At 46.7% G+C, this 15,762-nt stretch overlaps 2 pseudogenes across 2 annotated transcripts; one reads left to right on the forward strand and one right to left on the reverse strand.

Annotated features, from left to right (window-relative positions):
- Positions 1-11,398: 11,398 nt before the first annotated feature.
- On the reverse strand, positions 11,399-11,767 carry LOC308559486 (small cysteine and glycine repeat-containing protein 7 pseudogene; annotated as a pseudogene). Its single transcript has one exon. The product of its transcript is annotated as a small cysteine and glycine repeat-containing protein 7 pseudogene (transcript).
- A 2,356-nt stretch (positions 11,768-14,123) lies between these two features.
- Positions 14,124-14,468, forward strand: LOC308559488 (small cysteine and glycine repeat-containing protein 7 pseudogene; annotated as a pseudogene). Its single transcript has one exon. The product of its transcript is annotated as a small cysteine and glycine repeat-containing protein 7 pseudogene (transcript).
- Positions 14,469-15,762: the final 1,294 nt, after the last annotated feature.

Consider the following 15,762-nt stretch of genomic DNA (forward strand, 5'->3'; position numbering starts at 1 on the left):
CTTAAGGCTTATCACCCTGAAAATAACTTCACTTTTCAATATTAGCAACATAAAATGGGGAAAAATAGGAATGGGGTGGGGCTCAATATCAATCCTAAAAAATACTTCTAAGTGTTGTGTTTCAATTTCACCTATGACATGGCATTACCTAGATGTCTGTGTAATTCTTGTTCTGAAAATAGGTATTAAAAGCAAAGCAAATCACCTGGGCGACTGACTGTTCAAATTAATTGAGGCTTCTTATGCTAAATCAATGTTCTCCTTGAGTTTGCTATTTTGAGAAGGCAAGGGGTCTGTCTGCTCTATAAATCTTTACTCCCCAAAGGCTATTTTATTCACCATTCTAAAATGCTCATTAAAATGAATTTCCAATCTACCAATATCTACATGGTAATAAGCTCAGGATGAGTATGATGCTTACTTAGCAATTACGTCTGTTGGAAACTCTCTTTCTTATCTGAATACCACTAATTTTGTCTTCTGCCCAAGATTTTTGCCTTAGGAGAAAGTTCCTGATTTTTTTTTTTTTTTTTTTATGTGAAAAGCTAAATGAAAGTGTGATTAACTTCCCCAAGCAATGCTTAAGAGAATTTTTTCATCAGTGATCCCCACCATTCCAGCCGAAATGAAACTTAATCCCTTACTAGTGTTTTTAAGTAAATCATTAATACTCTCTTCCATCAAGAACCCAAAAGAAGAGACTCGGGTTCCTGTGTTTTGACCTGTGATGTATTTTCACTGCCACAGCATTTCCCCCCCATTTTTAAGACTGAAAGACAGAAGGAACATGAGGGAGAGAATGCAAGTTTTATAAAAAGAAGTCAGGTGGATTGATGACCAGTCTTTTTACTTGTTATTTTTGTTTTTGTTTTGTTTTGTGTGTGTGTGTGTGTTTGGTTTTGGGTTGTTTTTATTTCAACAGTTGAACCATCCATGAATTGTTGGGGAACTTCGCCAAGCCATTCCGAGGTTTTCCCCACAGTAATTCTCCACTTCTTTAGATTTTTCTTAATGACGAGACCATCAGAGCTATTTTCTGTACCTTAACAGGACCAGATAAAAACATAAGCCTCAGTATGGTAACTTTACTAAGTGCTTACCTGAGATTTCAGTCTTTAGGTCCAATGTCAGAACTTCTTACAATCTCAAATGTGAGCAAATGGGCTGTAATGATTTTCATGTAGAAAACAGACACCCTTTGCTACCAAAATGAGCAGCATGCAAAGCAACCTTACTTGAGTCTTTCACTTGTACAAAAATAGACTCCAGGACTTTGCTGTTTATTATCATTAACCCAAAACAAAGCCATCCCTGGCTCTGAGTACAAATCTCAGAGAATAGTAAAGATTTTGAGGGGAAGAGGTTACTGAAAAAGCATGTGGAAAATCCTCTGAAGATTTCCCCCCTCTTTATTTATAAACAGCAAGGCTGTTTTTAACTTTTAACCAGGTCACAGGATCTAATCCTCAGAAGCCTACTAGGCAGTAGTTCTCAAAGTGTGGTCCTTGGACCAGGGCTCCAGCATCATCTGGGAACTTGTTAGAAATGTAAGTTCTCAGGCCCCACCCCGATCGATTCAATCTGAATGTCTGTTGTTTAGCAAACCCTCCAGGTGAATCTACCTGACCGCCCAGCTGGCACCTCAGTGGTGTGCACATTGACCTGCCGAGGTGAGCCAAAGGGGAGGGTGGTCAGGTTCTTCCACTGCAGAAACACCCTTTTTAACCTATGGCTCTGACTTTGAAGAAGAGTGAACTCCTATTAAGACTCATGGGCAACGGGACTTGAGCAGCCCCGGGTTGCCCTGGAAATAGTTGGGTGTGAAAGATTCATGTATGTGTTACAGGCTTCTCCCAGCCTCAGCAGATTCTGCAGATCAAATTACAACTTTAAAATGTAAGAATTATGATTCATTTCTTCCATTTAACCTGCTGAGGACCGATAAAGAAGTATTAAAGTCTCCTGTAACTGCAGCATGTCTTTTTATTTCTCCCTGTGTTCCCGGCAGTTTTGTTTCATGTGTTTCAATGCTGTTATTCAGTGCATAGACGTTTCCGATGGATGTATCTTCAGTATGAAGTATCCTGATTATTATAATACCTTTTGCCTTGACTACAAAAAAAAAATGCTCTTTCTTTACACCCGGAGGAATGAATCTGCATTTGTCACCTTGGCAGTTTGTTCCCTTGAATTTCAGTTTCTCGCGGCTTCCATGCTGTCGTCAGGAATTCATGTGAAGCCTCAGGCTGGACCGCTTGGGCCTGGGCCAGCCAGCGTTCCCTGGGATCGGCACAGGTCTCCTGGGTAATGCCCGTGTCGGGAGCCCACGGTGCACCCCACCTCCGGGTGTCTGGGCCTCACTCCCTCCCTGTTTAATGTCATAGAGGAATCTCGGAAGGGTCGCGAGTCTGCCGGGGACTAGTCACTGTTTCAGGGAAGCTGGGCGACGTCCAGGGGAGCAGCCCAAAGTTGCTTTGAGAGTTTTCGTGCAGTGCTTCCAAGATTTGAAGGATTTGAAGATTTGCCACATCTTTACACTGGTCCCTGTGGTGGCTTCTCTCCACCGCAGGCTTTGGCCAGGCTTTGAGCATCGCTCAAGTCCTGTGGTAGAACAGAATGGACAGCAATCTGCCTGTAAAGCTCTGTTTTGTGAAAATTCTGTTTACACGCACACACACACACACACACACACATATATGTATACTTGTGTGTGCACTGGTTGACATGTAAAATATGTTTCTTTCTCAGGTTACGCTCAAAGAAGTTTGAAAACTACTGCTCTGGGAGTCACCTTATTATTTCAAGGGCTCCCAATCAAGGCAACTTAAATATTTGCCTCTTTTCTCAACCATACCTGTGGGGATTTGCCAAAGCTCGTCGCCTTCTAATTAACACGATTTTCCACACCCAGGTCCCCACTCCCTACCATGCCCAGATAGCTGCTGGAATAATAGTTCACCCAGACCGGAGCCCTACCACCTTCCATCCGATCTCCTCCGCACAACCAAGTTACCGTATTAGACGGGATACTTCTTTCTCTGGCCTCTCGTGCATATTATAGTTTCACTCAACTGTCATTAATAAGAAGCCGGGACACCGGAGCCCTTAACACACAGTCAGCCTTGATTCTGGTGAAGATGGCAGCTGACCACAAGCAGTCCCACGGAGAGGGGAAGGGGGAAGGGGGGAGGGGAGAGGATAAGCGTGTCTCTGAGTACTTACTATCCCCCTCCCCCCCCAGTTGGCTGGATTCTGATATTGCATTTTTTCCAATAGGAAAAAGGCAGCGAAGCTGAGTGACCTGGAGGAGGTCTGGAGTCACCCTTCTGCCCCCCTGGGCTCTGCCTTGGCGAAGGCAAAACTTCCCTCCCCACTGAGAAAAACAATAGTTGGGGGGAGGGGTTAGTTCCTTGTCCATGCACTCTTCCTTTCTCCCAGGACGGATTTTGGGACATTTGAGACACTTTTGCAAAGACAGCGAAGTACAGAGGGGGAGGGAAGGCGGGCCGAGGCAAGGGTTAATGCTCCAGAGAGAGGGCGCAGCCCAGGGCCCTCTTTGAAGTGCGCTCAACAATGCACGTGGATTTTCCAGACATTATGCAGCTTCCACATCAAATAAGACTTTGAAGACAGTTATTTTTGAAGTTGGGGTGTTCCACACCCACATATTTATAGAACATTCCGGGTCCATTGTTGAGCTGAATTCTTCTGCTGTGCCTCCTGAAAGTTCCAGTTTGACTCCCGGAAACCTGCGCCAGGATTCGGTTCCCCTTAAACCCGTTTCCTCGCTAAGAACTTGCTTCTGGGAGAAAGGGAAAGTCTCTTCTCTTCAGACAGTGTGCCTGTTACTTAGGGCGTGTGTAGAAAAGGTGAAATTTTCATAAAATTTGTCCTTTAAAGGCTCTTTTAAATATAAATAGTCCTTTGTCTCATGAGCGAAATGGCCAAGCTTACATATCTCTACAGATATTCAACACAAAACGTTTAGGGTATTGAGCTATCTTTTTGCAAAACATAAAGATAAAAAGAAGTCATTTCAGAAAATACAATTTAATGGAATACCAGCAGGACATTAAAATAATTTTACTCTCACACCTGTTCAACAGAAGGTAGGATATCTTCATTTAATAAATATTAAAACTAAGAGTCCTATAGACTCAATCCTTTTGGAGACCATAAAAAAAGCCATTGTTATCTTCTGAAATAAAATTTGAATTCGTGATTTATTATCCAGCTTGCAGTTTGCTTTCCAGTTTTCTCAGAAATTGTTAAGAGCATGATATGATGGAGAGAATCCAAGCTTGCAATTAGCAAAATAAGGACTTGAATCTTCAGGCTTATTATATGTCAAATACTTTCAAGAAACAGAGAGGCAATGACATACTGAAGCCTCATGTCACCATCACCCGACTTTAACAATTATTACTTTATGGCCAATCGTTTTTCATCTGTACCCCCCACCCAACCCCTCACCCCTGCCCCAGAGATACAGTATTTTTTAATGTCTCAGTCTTCTCGTCAATAAAATGAAGAATATGATATCTCTTTCATGAGGTCTTACACAGATGAAATGCCAGCGTAAAACACACTATTCCTGGTCCACAGTGTACTTAATACATGGATGTGTTTCTCTCTTTCCCTAATTGAATGAACAATATCTATTCACATGAGTCAACACTGTTAGGATGCACTTATCTTTTCAAAGGACTTTCCATTAATCATGTCTAGATATTTCCTTTATTTTTCCACAAATCCATTCTGTCTTAATTTGAAATTAATGTATCCCTATAACTGAAGTAGGCAAAAGAGCACTTGACATGAAAATAACCCATCGATCCATCTCTCTTCCTTTCTACCACTATTTCGTATAACCTGATTTAAATGTCCGCTTTCTTGGAAAATCAATACACTTTGACACAAACATCGAAAGCTTGGGGGGAATTGAATTAGGCAGAAAAAGTCAAGCTTTATCTTTGCTTCCCCAGGTAATTCATGATTTCCAAATCTTATCGTCTGCACCAAGGGAAATCTAGACAGAGTTAAGGCACTATTCTAAATTGTTTCTTTGTGTTTCTATCATCTCTTCTAATTTCTGCCAACATCCTTAATGCTAGAAGAACTTTTATTGAGGTTCTTTAATGAAAAGTTATTTAAAACTCAGCTCTCAAAGAAAGGACTGGTTTACCCAGGTGCCAGAGTAGGGTAAGCAAAAAATATACAGTCCAAAGGCATATCTGAAGGCAAATCTTATTTCTATAATATATTTGCCTGGACCAACAGTGTTATGGAGGTACCTGGTTTTGAAAAGCAGCCGTCTTAAAAACTGATTTTGGTAGGAGTCTAATTAAATGTGCTTGAATTAAACTTATAAAAGCCAAGATTATAGCTTGCTAACTCCCTAACCTCAATCATAAATACGCATTTGTCATTGATTATGCACTTTTGATATCCCATGAGCTCCTTAACATAATGCCAAATGCCATTTTAAAATACTGGAATTTAAAAGCTAGAAAATACAATAAGTCAGCATTTTCACATGACAGAGATTCATGAGAGAGAGGGCTTCATTCAGACACCCTGAAGTAATTCTCCCATTTTTTTCTTTTTTTTAGCATATCCGAAACTGTTGTTACAATATAGGCTATTTATGGCTTTCCCAATTTAAAAGGACCATGGAGATCTTAAAAAAGAGCTTTCAAGCACATCTCAAAGATCCTTTAACAGGCTCGAGGGGAAAAGGTCCCTGAGAAAAGCTGAAGAATCTTTTTACGTCACCTAGAAAACCTAAGGACCTTTAAGTACGCAGCTAGTTACATAAGGACTGGTAACTGCAACGTACCTTTACCGGAGGCATGCGAGTATGTTGTGATATACCGAGGACAGTGTTCTGGGAAAATCCTGTTTTAAAAAAATAGACGAAATTCCTAAGTCTGAAGTATGAGGGTTTTTTGAAGGAGTGGATAAGTAAACACACGGCATCTCAAAAAAGTTAATTTTTCAAAATAATCCTTTAGTTAGGTAAACGAAGTAATAACTTCCCACAAATGTCACATCAAAACACACAACTAGTGACAAATTAGTTGCCCATTGCTCCTCTGTCCACCCCTCACCCCTGCCCCAGCCCCACCTTCGATGTGCGGAGATATCATTTGGGGGGGACTGGTTGGGCCCAGACCCATTTCTCCCCGACCAAGGGGGCCGACGAGGAGACCGCTCCCCTCGGGAGTCTCACTGCCCCCCCCACCCCCACCCCCCCCGCGTGGCCCTGGGGCTTCACCCAGAAAAGCAATTCCGGAGAAAGGCCACTTGCCCTCCTTTAGGTTCTCAGCTGGGTCTCTAACAAAAGACAGATGAACAGGAGAAAAGCATGCGAGTGTATTTAATGCTGGTTTTTCGTAACACGGGAGCCTTCTCAAGGACGTGAGGACCCAAAGAAATAATTAAAGCCCAGCGTTTTTATACTAGTTTTGGTGAAGGTTGGGAAGCCAGGAAAACGTGATGTACAAAAGGGGAGGCGGGGCCTGCTGGGGAAGCAGCCTGGCCGGGTCATTCAGGTCCCCTGGGTGTCCCTTCGTGTTCGGAGATAAAGCTGCAGGTCACTGGGGGCCTGTGACCTGCTCCAGGGGAAGGCCAGGAAGCCTTTCCTGCACCTGCTGCACCTCGATTCCTCCTGTTCAAATATTCAGTGTGCCACGGGGCCACATTTTGGGGTAGCGTGTCCTGAACCCCGTCCCCATGAAGTGTGGGAGGTGTATACATGAGACCGAAGAGGGAGGAGCCCGGGTGCAGAGCGGCCCTTTGAGGTCCCGCAAACCACAGCTGCTGTGCCGCTGCGTCCCTCCCGTCCTCCTGGGGGACGCAAAGTGATGCTCCCCAGCTCTCCGGGCAGGAGGCCACCGCACTCAGCCGCCTGGGGCCTGCCAGATGGGCCTGATTGCACAGCCCATTAGATTATCCATCCAAGGATAACTGGTACTTTCGTCTACCTTAATTACATAAAAATCAGAACCATGAAAATGGATTTTAGTTTAACCCCATTGGGCTTAGTAAGGGAAGGGGCACTCTAAAGAAAGCTTACCTCACAAAAACAGGGATGCTTTTATTTTAAGAGTGTGGAATGGGGATTCGTTCGGATTTGGGGCAGCCTCGTATATGTCAAAATTGAAATGTTTCTCACGTGTTTAAAGCATGTGATGTTTTCTAGTCCAGATAGGTCAGTTGAGTGTTTTCACTTCCCATTCATTATCTCAAACATGTGAGGTGTGTGGTCTCAGGTTTCGCTATTTCATAACGTGGTTTGGTGTCTTAACTCAAAGAATAGCTGAGCGCGAAGTCCAGATTTTCATTATCAAACAAAATACCTACTTAGATGTTCAGCTAGTTTGGGTCGTGATCATTCAAACATTGTCCTGTTTTCTTACTTTTCTGTTCTAAAGGAGATGATCTCAGTGCCATTACCTGCAGGGGAATGGGCTTGGGGGATCGAGCTTGAGGAAGAAGGGACGCTTCTGGGTTGTTTGAAATTTCAACAAGTGACTTTAGAACTATTAAATCAAGAAAGACGTACTTTGATCAAAGCAACAACAGGCTAGATATTAGAAAAATCCTCACATTACAAAACATCTAAAATTCCTGGATATAATTTAATTTTTTAATGAATGGTTGAATTGGTAAGAAATTTTAACAGGAGACCAGATAGACAAGGAAGCCCCGAATCTGTCCTGTGCTCAAGGCATCTGCTGACTCTCCCAGTGACCTGGCCTTTCCAGTGGCAACCCCAGAGAGGAGGTGGTTCACAAAGATGACTGATCTGGGCAGTGTCAGCAGGATTTACCTTAGGACTTTGTCTTCACAAGCCAGCACTCACGTAATTCTGGGGCCAATTTTTACAGACTAAATTTAAAAAGAGAGAGAGAGAGAGAGATGATCATTTAGTTTCAAGTGGTCCTGATAGTCAGTGGCCCCAGGCACCTATACAAATTGAAGGCAAATTCTCTCTGGAAGAATGTCCCTGGATACTGGAATCAAATATATATACACTTATGATTTTAAAGAATCCAAAATCATACAAGGACATAAATTATCAGCAAGGCAACTGAAATAGTAAATAGTGAAATGGGACCAATGAAGATTTGAGAGAGAGGAATTATCAGTATTAGAATATAAAATAAGATGTTTACTATGTCTATACACAAAGGAAAATGTAAAATGGAACATGATGCAGCATGAATGAGCCTGAATATTTGGGGGGTTGGGGAATAGAACTAATTAGAACTAGAAACTTGTTAAGAGCAATTTAGACACATATATAGGAAAAGATGTTGAACTGAAAGAAATCACCTAGGACGCAGCACAGAGATAGAAATGGAAAAATTATTAACACACATGAAAATTAAAGTGTCAAAATTGAACAAATATCTATTTGGAGTTCCTCCAGGAGATAACAGTAAAGAGAGACAAACTGAGAAATATCCACTGAGAATTTTCCAGAAATAATAAAAGGCATGTATTCTCAGAATTTGGGAACCCAAAAAAATCTCAAAAAGAGTACGTGAGAAGTAATTCCTATCTAAACACATGGTAGTGAAATGGCAGAAAGAAAAAAAAAATCTTAAAAACAGGCAGAGGGGTACAAAGAACAAAAGTTCTGGAGAAGTGACCAGTAAGCTGACAACTGGCTGCTGAGGAGCAGGCAGTGAAGCCGGAGAGACACCGGCTCCGAGTGTCGCGGAAAATACCCGCCAGCCTGGAGTCACAAAGAGGAGCCACAGCCCACACCTGAGGCCAGAGCCAAGGCCCGCAGGCCAACAGGAGCGGAATGAGCGCATCTCCACGGGCCCCTCACTCAACCAGGTGCTAAAGGAGGCTCCGAGGGAGACGGACAATTACCCCAAAAGAGGGCCGGGGTGCAGGAAGGAACGTGGAAGGCGAGGTAAACGGGCCAAATCTGCACGACGCCGACCGTGCAGCAGTTAATTCCCACGGCCCCTCCTGAAGGGACGCCTCAGCCTCGCGGTCGCGCAGGGCCAGCGTGCGTTCCGTAGGGGTTTTCATTTTTATTTATTGATTTGGGGGGGGGGGCTCGACTTGCTGCTCCCCTTAGTCATGCATTCCTTGGTTGCTTCTTGTATGTGCCCTGGCTGGGAATCAGTAAAAGATCAAAGGAAAGGAAAAGGGGAGGAGGGAGAGGAGAGGAAGGAAAACAAAGGAATGGAAAAGGGGAGGGGAGGGGAGGGGAGGGGAGGGGAGGGGAGGGGAGGGGAGGGGAGGGGAGGGGAGGGGAGGGGAGGGAAGGGAAGGGAAGGGAAGGGAAGGGAAGGGAAGGGAAGGGAAGGGAAGGGAAGGGAAGGGAAGGGAAGGGAAGGGAAGGGAAGGGAAGGGAAGGGAAGGGAAGGGAAGGGAAGGGAAGGGAAGGGAAGGGAAGGGAAGGGAAGGGAAGGGAAAGAGAAGAGGCTACTCTGCTGCTTTTAATAAAATGGAAGCAATAGCCTGGCCGGCGTGGCTCAGCGGTTGAGGGTTGACCTCAGATCCAGGCAATCAGGGTTCAATTCCCGGTCAGGGCACATGCCCGGGCTGCAGGCTCGATCCCCAGCGGGGGGCGTGCAGGAGGCGGCCGATCAATGACTCATCACTGATGTTTCTCTCTCTCTCTCCCTCTCCTTCTCTCTGAAATCAATAAAAATATATTTATATATTTTTTAATTGAAGCAATAGAAAAACAGACTTCCTCTTTGAAAAACCATGGGAAACCCCATCCCTTGAGCTGCCTCTCATCAGGCCTTAACTCCATTTACTACCTTTGCTAAAGACAGTTGAGAAGATAGGGGCGCTGGGAGAGTCCGTGGCAATCTAATGTGTTTCACAGTCACCTGCTGTGTAACAACGTTTCTGTCAACCACAGGCCACATGGACCACGGTGGTCCCACAGATGACAAGGAAGCTGAAGAATTCCTGTCACCTAGTGTCATCACGGCCACCTAATGTCGCACAGCACATTCCTCACCGTGCTTGTGGTGACGCTGGCTGTAAACAAACCTACTGCGCGGCCAGCCGTCTGAAAGCGTAACACGTGCAATTATGCACAGGGCCTAATGCTTGAGAATGATAATAAATGACTGTGCTACCTGCTTATGTATTTACTACACTGCACTTTAGTTGCTACCTTAGAGTGTAGTCTTTCTACTTATTAAAAACAAACGAGTTGCTGTAAAACAGTAAGTCTTGCTACACCAGGACCGAGCTCATACATCTCGTGTTTACTGAGTGCATCGTTTTCTTTTGGACTTGATTGAATCTCATGGTTTTTTGTAAGTAATATGCTGTACAGGTTTCCAGCCCAGGAGCAACAAGCTGTACCCACAGCCCAGGGGTGTAGCAGGATATACCACCTATTTTTGTGTAAATGCACTGTGATGTTCGCGTGACGATAGAATCACGGAAGCACTCATTTCTCAAACATATTCTTGTATTAAGTGGTATATGATTGTATTTTTAAATATTCCACATGTATTTTATCGAATGTTGCACTGTACCAAAAAAGTTGAAAAATGAAAAACTTTATGCACCAAACCTAAAAAGGAGAAGAGAGAGATTAAACATATCAATAAAATAAACCCACCAAAAGCCCAAATGGTGGTTCCACTGTTAAATTCTATATTTGGTCTTAATGGGAAAGCTTGTGTTTGGCTTGTGGGACAGCTGCTGATGGGACAGGTCACGCTACATCAATAAAACACAACATCTCTCCTGGGGAGACCACACACTGGGGTGTAAGAGAGGGGTGAGTCTTTGAGGCAAAGTGATGTTTCACTGAGGGGAGAGCTTGGTCACCAGAGTCCTGGCCAGAGCTTCTTACAGGCCTTCGCGTGTGATGATACTATTGCAAGTGTTTTAAAGGCTTTGTTCAAAGATAAGCTCTCACGTTTTACAACAGACAAACCAAGATTCTGTGTGCTCAAACACAACAAAGACACACACACAAAAAGTACTTTTCTATAAGCACGTAGTTTTTATTTTATTAGGAAATTTGGACAACATTATGTGATAACTAAGAACACACATACACACAAAAAGGGGGAAAAACTACGCATGTGGACAGGGCAAAGTAGAAGAAAAACAGAGCTGAAAGGCAATGAACATATCCATCAAACCAAACATTAGGAATCATGATTTCATTCGGCTGAGTGGAGCAATTTGCACAATAACCCAGGCGCTGGGACACACTCATATCTTTTCCATGAGATGGTGCTTATTAGTTTGGAAGCTTTTCAGATGGAAAATTTTCAAAGAAAGCCAGGAAGAGGGTCCAGGAGCATAGGGTGAGGGAAGACCAAGAGGATGGAAAGGAAGGCAGTCTTACCAACAGACTGGGTCCCACCAGCACCTGCAGACCAGCCCCCTAGCAGCAGCATTGCCTCTGGCAGCAGCACTTCTGCTGACAACAGCCCTTACCACAGCCACAGCCACAGCCACACGAGCCACAGCCACACGAGCCACAGCCACACGAGCCACAGCCACAGGAGCGGCGGCAGCAGCAGACCACGGGGACACTGCAGCAGCCCCCACAGCAGCCACGGCAGCCGGGGCAGCAGCCAGAGCAGCAGCCCACCCGGTAGCACCTGCAGGTGGTGCAGCCGCCACAGCCACCACCACAGCCACCACCGCAGCCACCACAGCCACAGCCACCACCGCAGCCGCCACCGCAGCCGCCACCGCAGCCGCCACCGCAGCCGCCACCACAGCGACCACCACAGCCACAGCACCCCATGCTGTCAGTAGAGAGGACTCAGGAGAGGTGAGGAGAGAGAGTCAGGAGGTGAGGGAGGTCTGAGGCCCCTTCCCCTGGGGGAGCCCTTATATACCCACTCGGGAGGGGAGGGGGAGTGACCAGGACACATGACCAGTGGTCACTTCCTCACTGGTGTCACTGCAGTTTCCAAATAGGGTTATCTAGGTTATTCCTGTTTCCATTCTCCTGAACTATATTTGACATTTGCTAATTTCGGCTTTTCTTCCTAAGGTCACGTTGGAAGCGAGCCAGGAGATGCTAACATGTTGGAGGGATCTTCATTCTCACGGAAACACGGCTGAATCTCTGAGATTTGGTTGCTGCAGGCCCCTCTCCACAGCTCCTGGGCTTTCTCTCCACACATCCCGCTGAAAGCACCCTCGTCAGCAGAAACTTCCAAGGCGTGGGAGAGTCAACACGACTATCCAAGGTCAACAACCCTTTTTCTTTCAACATTTTTTACGTCTACTACTTTTGTGGGCCTTAGACCTCAGTAAATTGGTCATTTTAGTCCTTGTGAAGTTGTTATATGTGTACAGTTCTATTTCCGAAGGGATTTGGACTGTTTTTAAACTAAATGACCCTCTTTCTTTTATCTCAAACCCCAGCATGGTATATTAAAAGTCTCGATCCAATGTCCCCCCTCACTCTGCGCTCTCTCCCCCAGCGCCCCCTCCACGCGCACGTTCCGTGTCCACTGTGCGCCCCGGGTATGTGCCCGGAACGTGCGCCTCCACTTGGAGCTCCTCCAGGCTCACACCCTAAGACAGTGATCTCATGATCCCACCCCCCCCGGTGGGGGACTCAGAGGCACCTTCGATGTCACAGGTCCCAGACCCAAGCCATCCCCATCCCTGCCAACACCAGACACCAGAAAAGAGTGAAATTCCCCCCCCACACACTCCTTCCCCACCAGGCTGGAGAGGTTCTCCTAGTCCTTCAGCCCTGTGCCTACTCTTTCACCAAATTCTGCTGATCCTGCCTCCTTCAAACTCTCAAACCTCTTCACGTATCTCCAGCTACACGGCACCCCCACCCCAGGTCAAGGACCCCTGAGCAGAGGAAGCACTCTTTGTGGTCCACGCGCCACTAAAGAGGTTTGAGATCATCACTAACAACGCCAGGCAGCTTAGGGATGTTACGTCATTTCCTCTCACATGTCTAAAGAACAATCCTCCCAGATCGGGGAAAATACGCTCTGAGCAGCAAGCCTGTGACAAAGCGTGGGGGACCTGACAGCCACCAGGTCCCCAGCCAGGTGCTCTGCGCCCTCAGTGATGGCCCGAGATGCTCCTACATTGGCCTGCGGGATGAAGAGCCCACACTCACTCTTTTTTCTTGCCTTAGGTTTTATCAGCCTTAGTACCAGTCCCCATCCCTCAAACCCCACCTGGATCCACAGTGACACACTGCTCCTCGTAGGAGCAGACGCTGCTCCTTCAACCCAGCCAGGCCTCTCCCGTGTCTCTGGTCTCCACACCCCCCTCCCCAAGGGGCCCACCCTGCTCCACGGTCACCGGGCGCAGGCTACTGAGCACGGGGCTGCTGCTCTCAGACACCCATTGACATCATATAATCAAGGACAAGTCGTTCCCTGGCCAAAGCAAGACACACCAACAATTACATCGTGAAAATGCAGACGCGTGAGAGGATTTGTTTGTTTTTAAAATAATCATCCCAGCCCAGAGGTGAGAAGACCAACCGCAGAGGGATGCCCCAAGGAAGAGGTAAAAAGCAAACATTCCCCTCGCCTGCAGATCCAGCGAGGGCATCTGGCCTTGGCAGTGGCCTGTGAATCTAGTGCCATTTTCACAGCCCCGGCTCCCAATGCTACTCTCTTTCTATTGCAAGCTCTCTGAGGTCTGGGACTGTGCCTTAGCCTTCCCCGTGCCACCCCGCAGAGCCCACAGATCGCCCGGCCCAGCGGCTGCCTGAAGATGTGCGGCCTGTAAGCCCTGCCCACGGTTCACACACGCAGCGCGTGCCCCCTGGGCATCGTGGGCGCACAGAGAAGCCTGCCCATTCCTGCTGACAGCCTGGTTCCCAGAACACTCCCCTAGGACTGTTGGGATTTTTTTCTTACTTACATTATAGTTTTTTAAAAAAAGAAATGAACAAAACTGGAAATGTGGGAAGACATCTAAAAGGGAAGTAAAGAAGGGATGATGGGTTCTTCCATGCAAATGGAGCGAAATAGCAACAAGGAAGCGGTCATGTGTCTTCCCCCTCCCCTCCCGAGTGGGTATATAAGGGCTCCCCCAGCAGAAGGGCCGCAGACCTCCCTCACCTCCTGACTCTCTCTCCTCACCTCTCCTGAGTCCTCTCTACTGACACCATGGGGTGCTGTGGCTGTGGCGGCTGCGGTGGTGGCTGCGGTGGCGGCTGCGGTGGCGGCTGTGGTGGTGGCTGTGGTGGCTGTGGTGGTGGCTGTGGCAGCTGCACCACCTGCAGGTGCTACCGGGTGGGCTGCTGCTCGGGCTGCTGCCCCGGCTGCCGTGGCTGCTGTGGGGGCTGCTGCAGTGTCCCCGTGGTCTGCTGCTGCCGCCGCTCCTGTGGCTGTGGCTCGTGTGGCTGTGGCTCGTGTGGCTGTGGCTCGTGTGGCTGTGGCTGTGGGAAGGGCTGTTGCCAGCAGAAGTGCTGCTGCCAGAAGTGCTGCTGCCAGAGGCAATGCTGCTGCTAGGCGGCCGGGCGTCTGGGCTGTGCTGCAGGTAAGACCACCCCCTCCCTTCCTTCCTGCTCCTCTCCGACTTGCAAGTCACAAGCACGACCTGAGCCTCATCACCAGCGCGCAGGAATCTCATGTGTTGTAGTTTCTGTGATCATGTCTGCATTTAATAAACACCAACAGAAGTAATAAATGCACAGTCTTCTCTGTCAGTTACCACTACAATCATGGCCTCTCCCAGAGTCCAGATAATTAATGTTCTACCTTCTTGTAATGCTTCTTTATTTGTGTCCTGTTCCTTCCACGGCATTGTCATCTCTCTATGTGCAAAACAACTGTTATCTTAATAAATTCTATTAAATCAGCCTCAAAGAACCATTTCTTCTTCTCTTTCCCGTCTTTAAACTGCCTGTCCATGGGGGAAAATATGCTTCGATTCCACCAGATGAGGCAGACATTATATGTGTAAAGGCATCAATGAACCCAAAGCTAGATAAATTATTCACAACAGATGTAGATGGTTAATGAATGACTAATCCCTTGTGGATTTATCAAGAATCAAAGGGTTTAGAGGCGCATCCCCAATCTTAGCACTTCAGTGTCATAAACTAAGCTCTCCGCAGTCCCTCCCTCCATAGAGCCTCAGCAACAGGAGTCCGAGTGGGTGGCTATTTGCATGGACCCTGCGAGGTCAGAGGGCCGCTGAGGAACATGCCACTTCCAATGCTCATCATTTGTGATGGTCACCGCTGTCTGCTTCCAGAGTCCTCTTCTATGTGTTATTCTTTTTTTTTTCTTTTTTTAAATTTTCTTTAATATATCTTTACTGATTTCAGAGAGAGGAAGGCAGAGGGAGAGGGAGACAGAAACATCAATGATGAGAGTCATTGATCAGCTGCCTCTCACACGCCCCTGCTGGGGATGGAGGAGCCCACAACCCTGGCATGTGCCCCGACCGGGAACCGAACCGCGATCTCCTGGATCCTAGGTCGATGCTCAACCGCTGAGCCACGCCAGGCGGGCCTGTGTGTTATTCTTGATTGACATGCCTCACCACTGAGAATTATTCCAGAACATAACATAGACGGAGGCTGGGTCTCATCACATTTCGTTGACGATTAGCACCCTAGCTCACACGTGCTTTCCTCAGTAAGCACCAGTATCCGCCAACTCAGCTGTCCCGGAGCCCGCTGACGAAGTCGGCCCAGTCGCAGCAGACACCTGGACACCTATCAGCCACTCCAAACTACAAAACCAGCTTTCAGTTATGACAGGAGAAGATGAGCGTTAGAGTCAAAATAATCATATC

Source organism: Miniopterus schreibersii (genome assembly GCF_964146895.1).
Source record: "Miniopterus schreibersii genome assembly, chromosome: 7".
Classification (NCBI taxonomy): domain Eukaryota; kingdom Metazoa; phylum Chordata; class Mammalia; order Chiroptera; family Miniopteridae; genus Miniopterus; species Miniopterus schreibersii.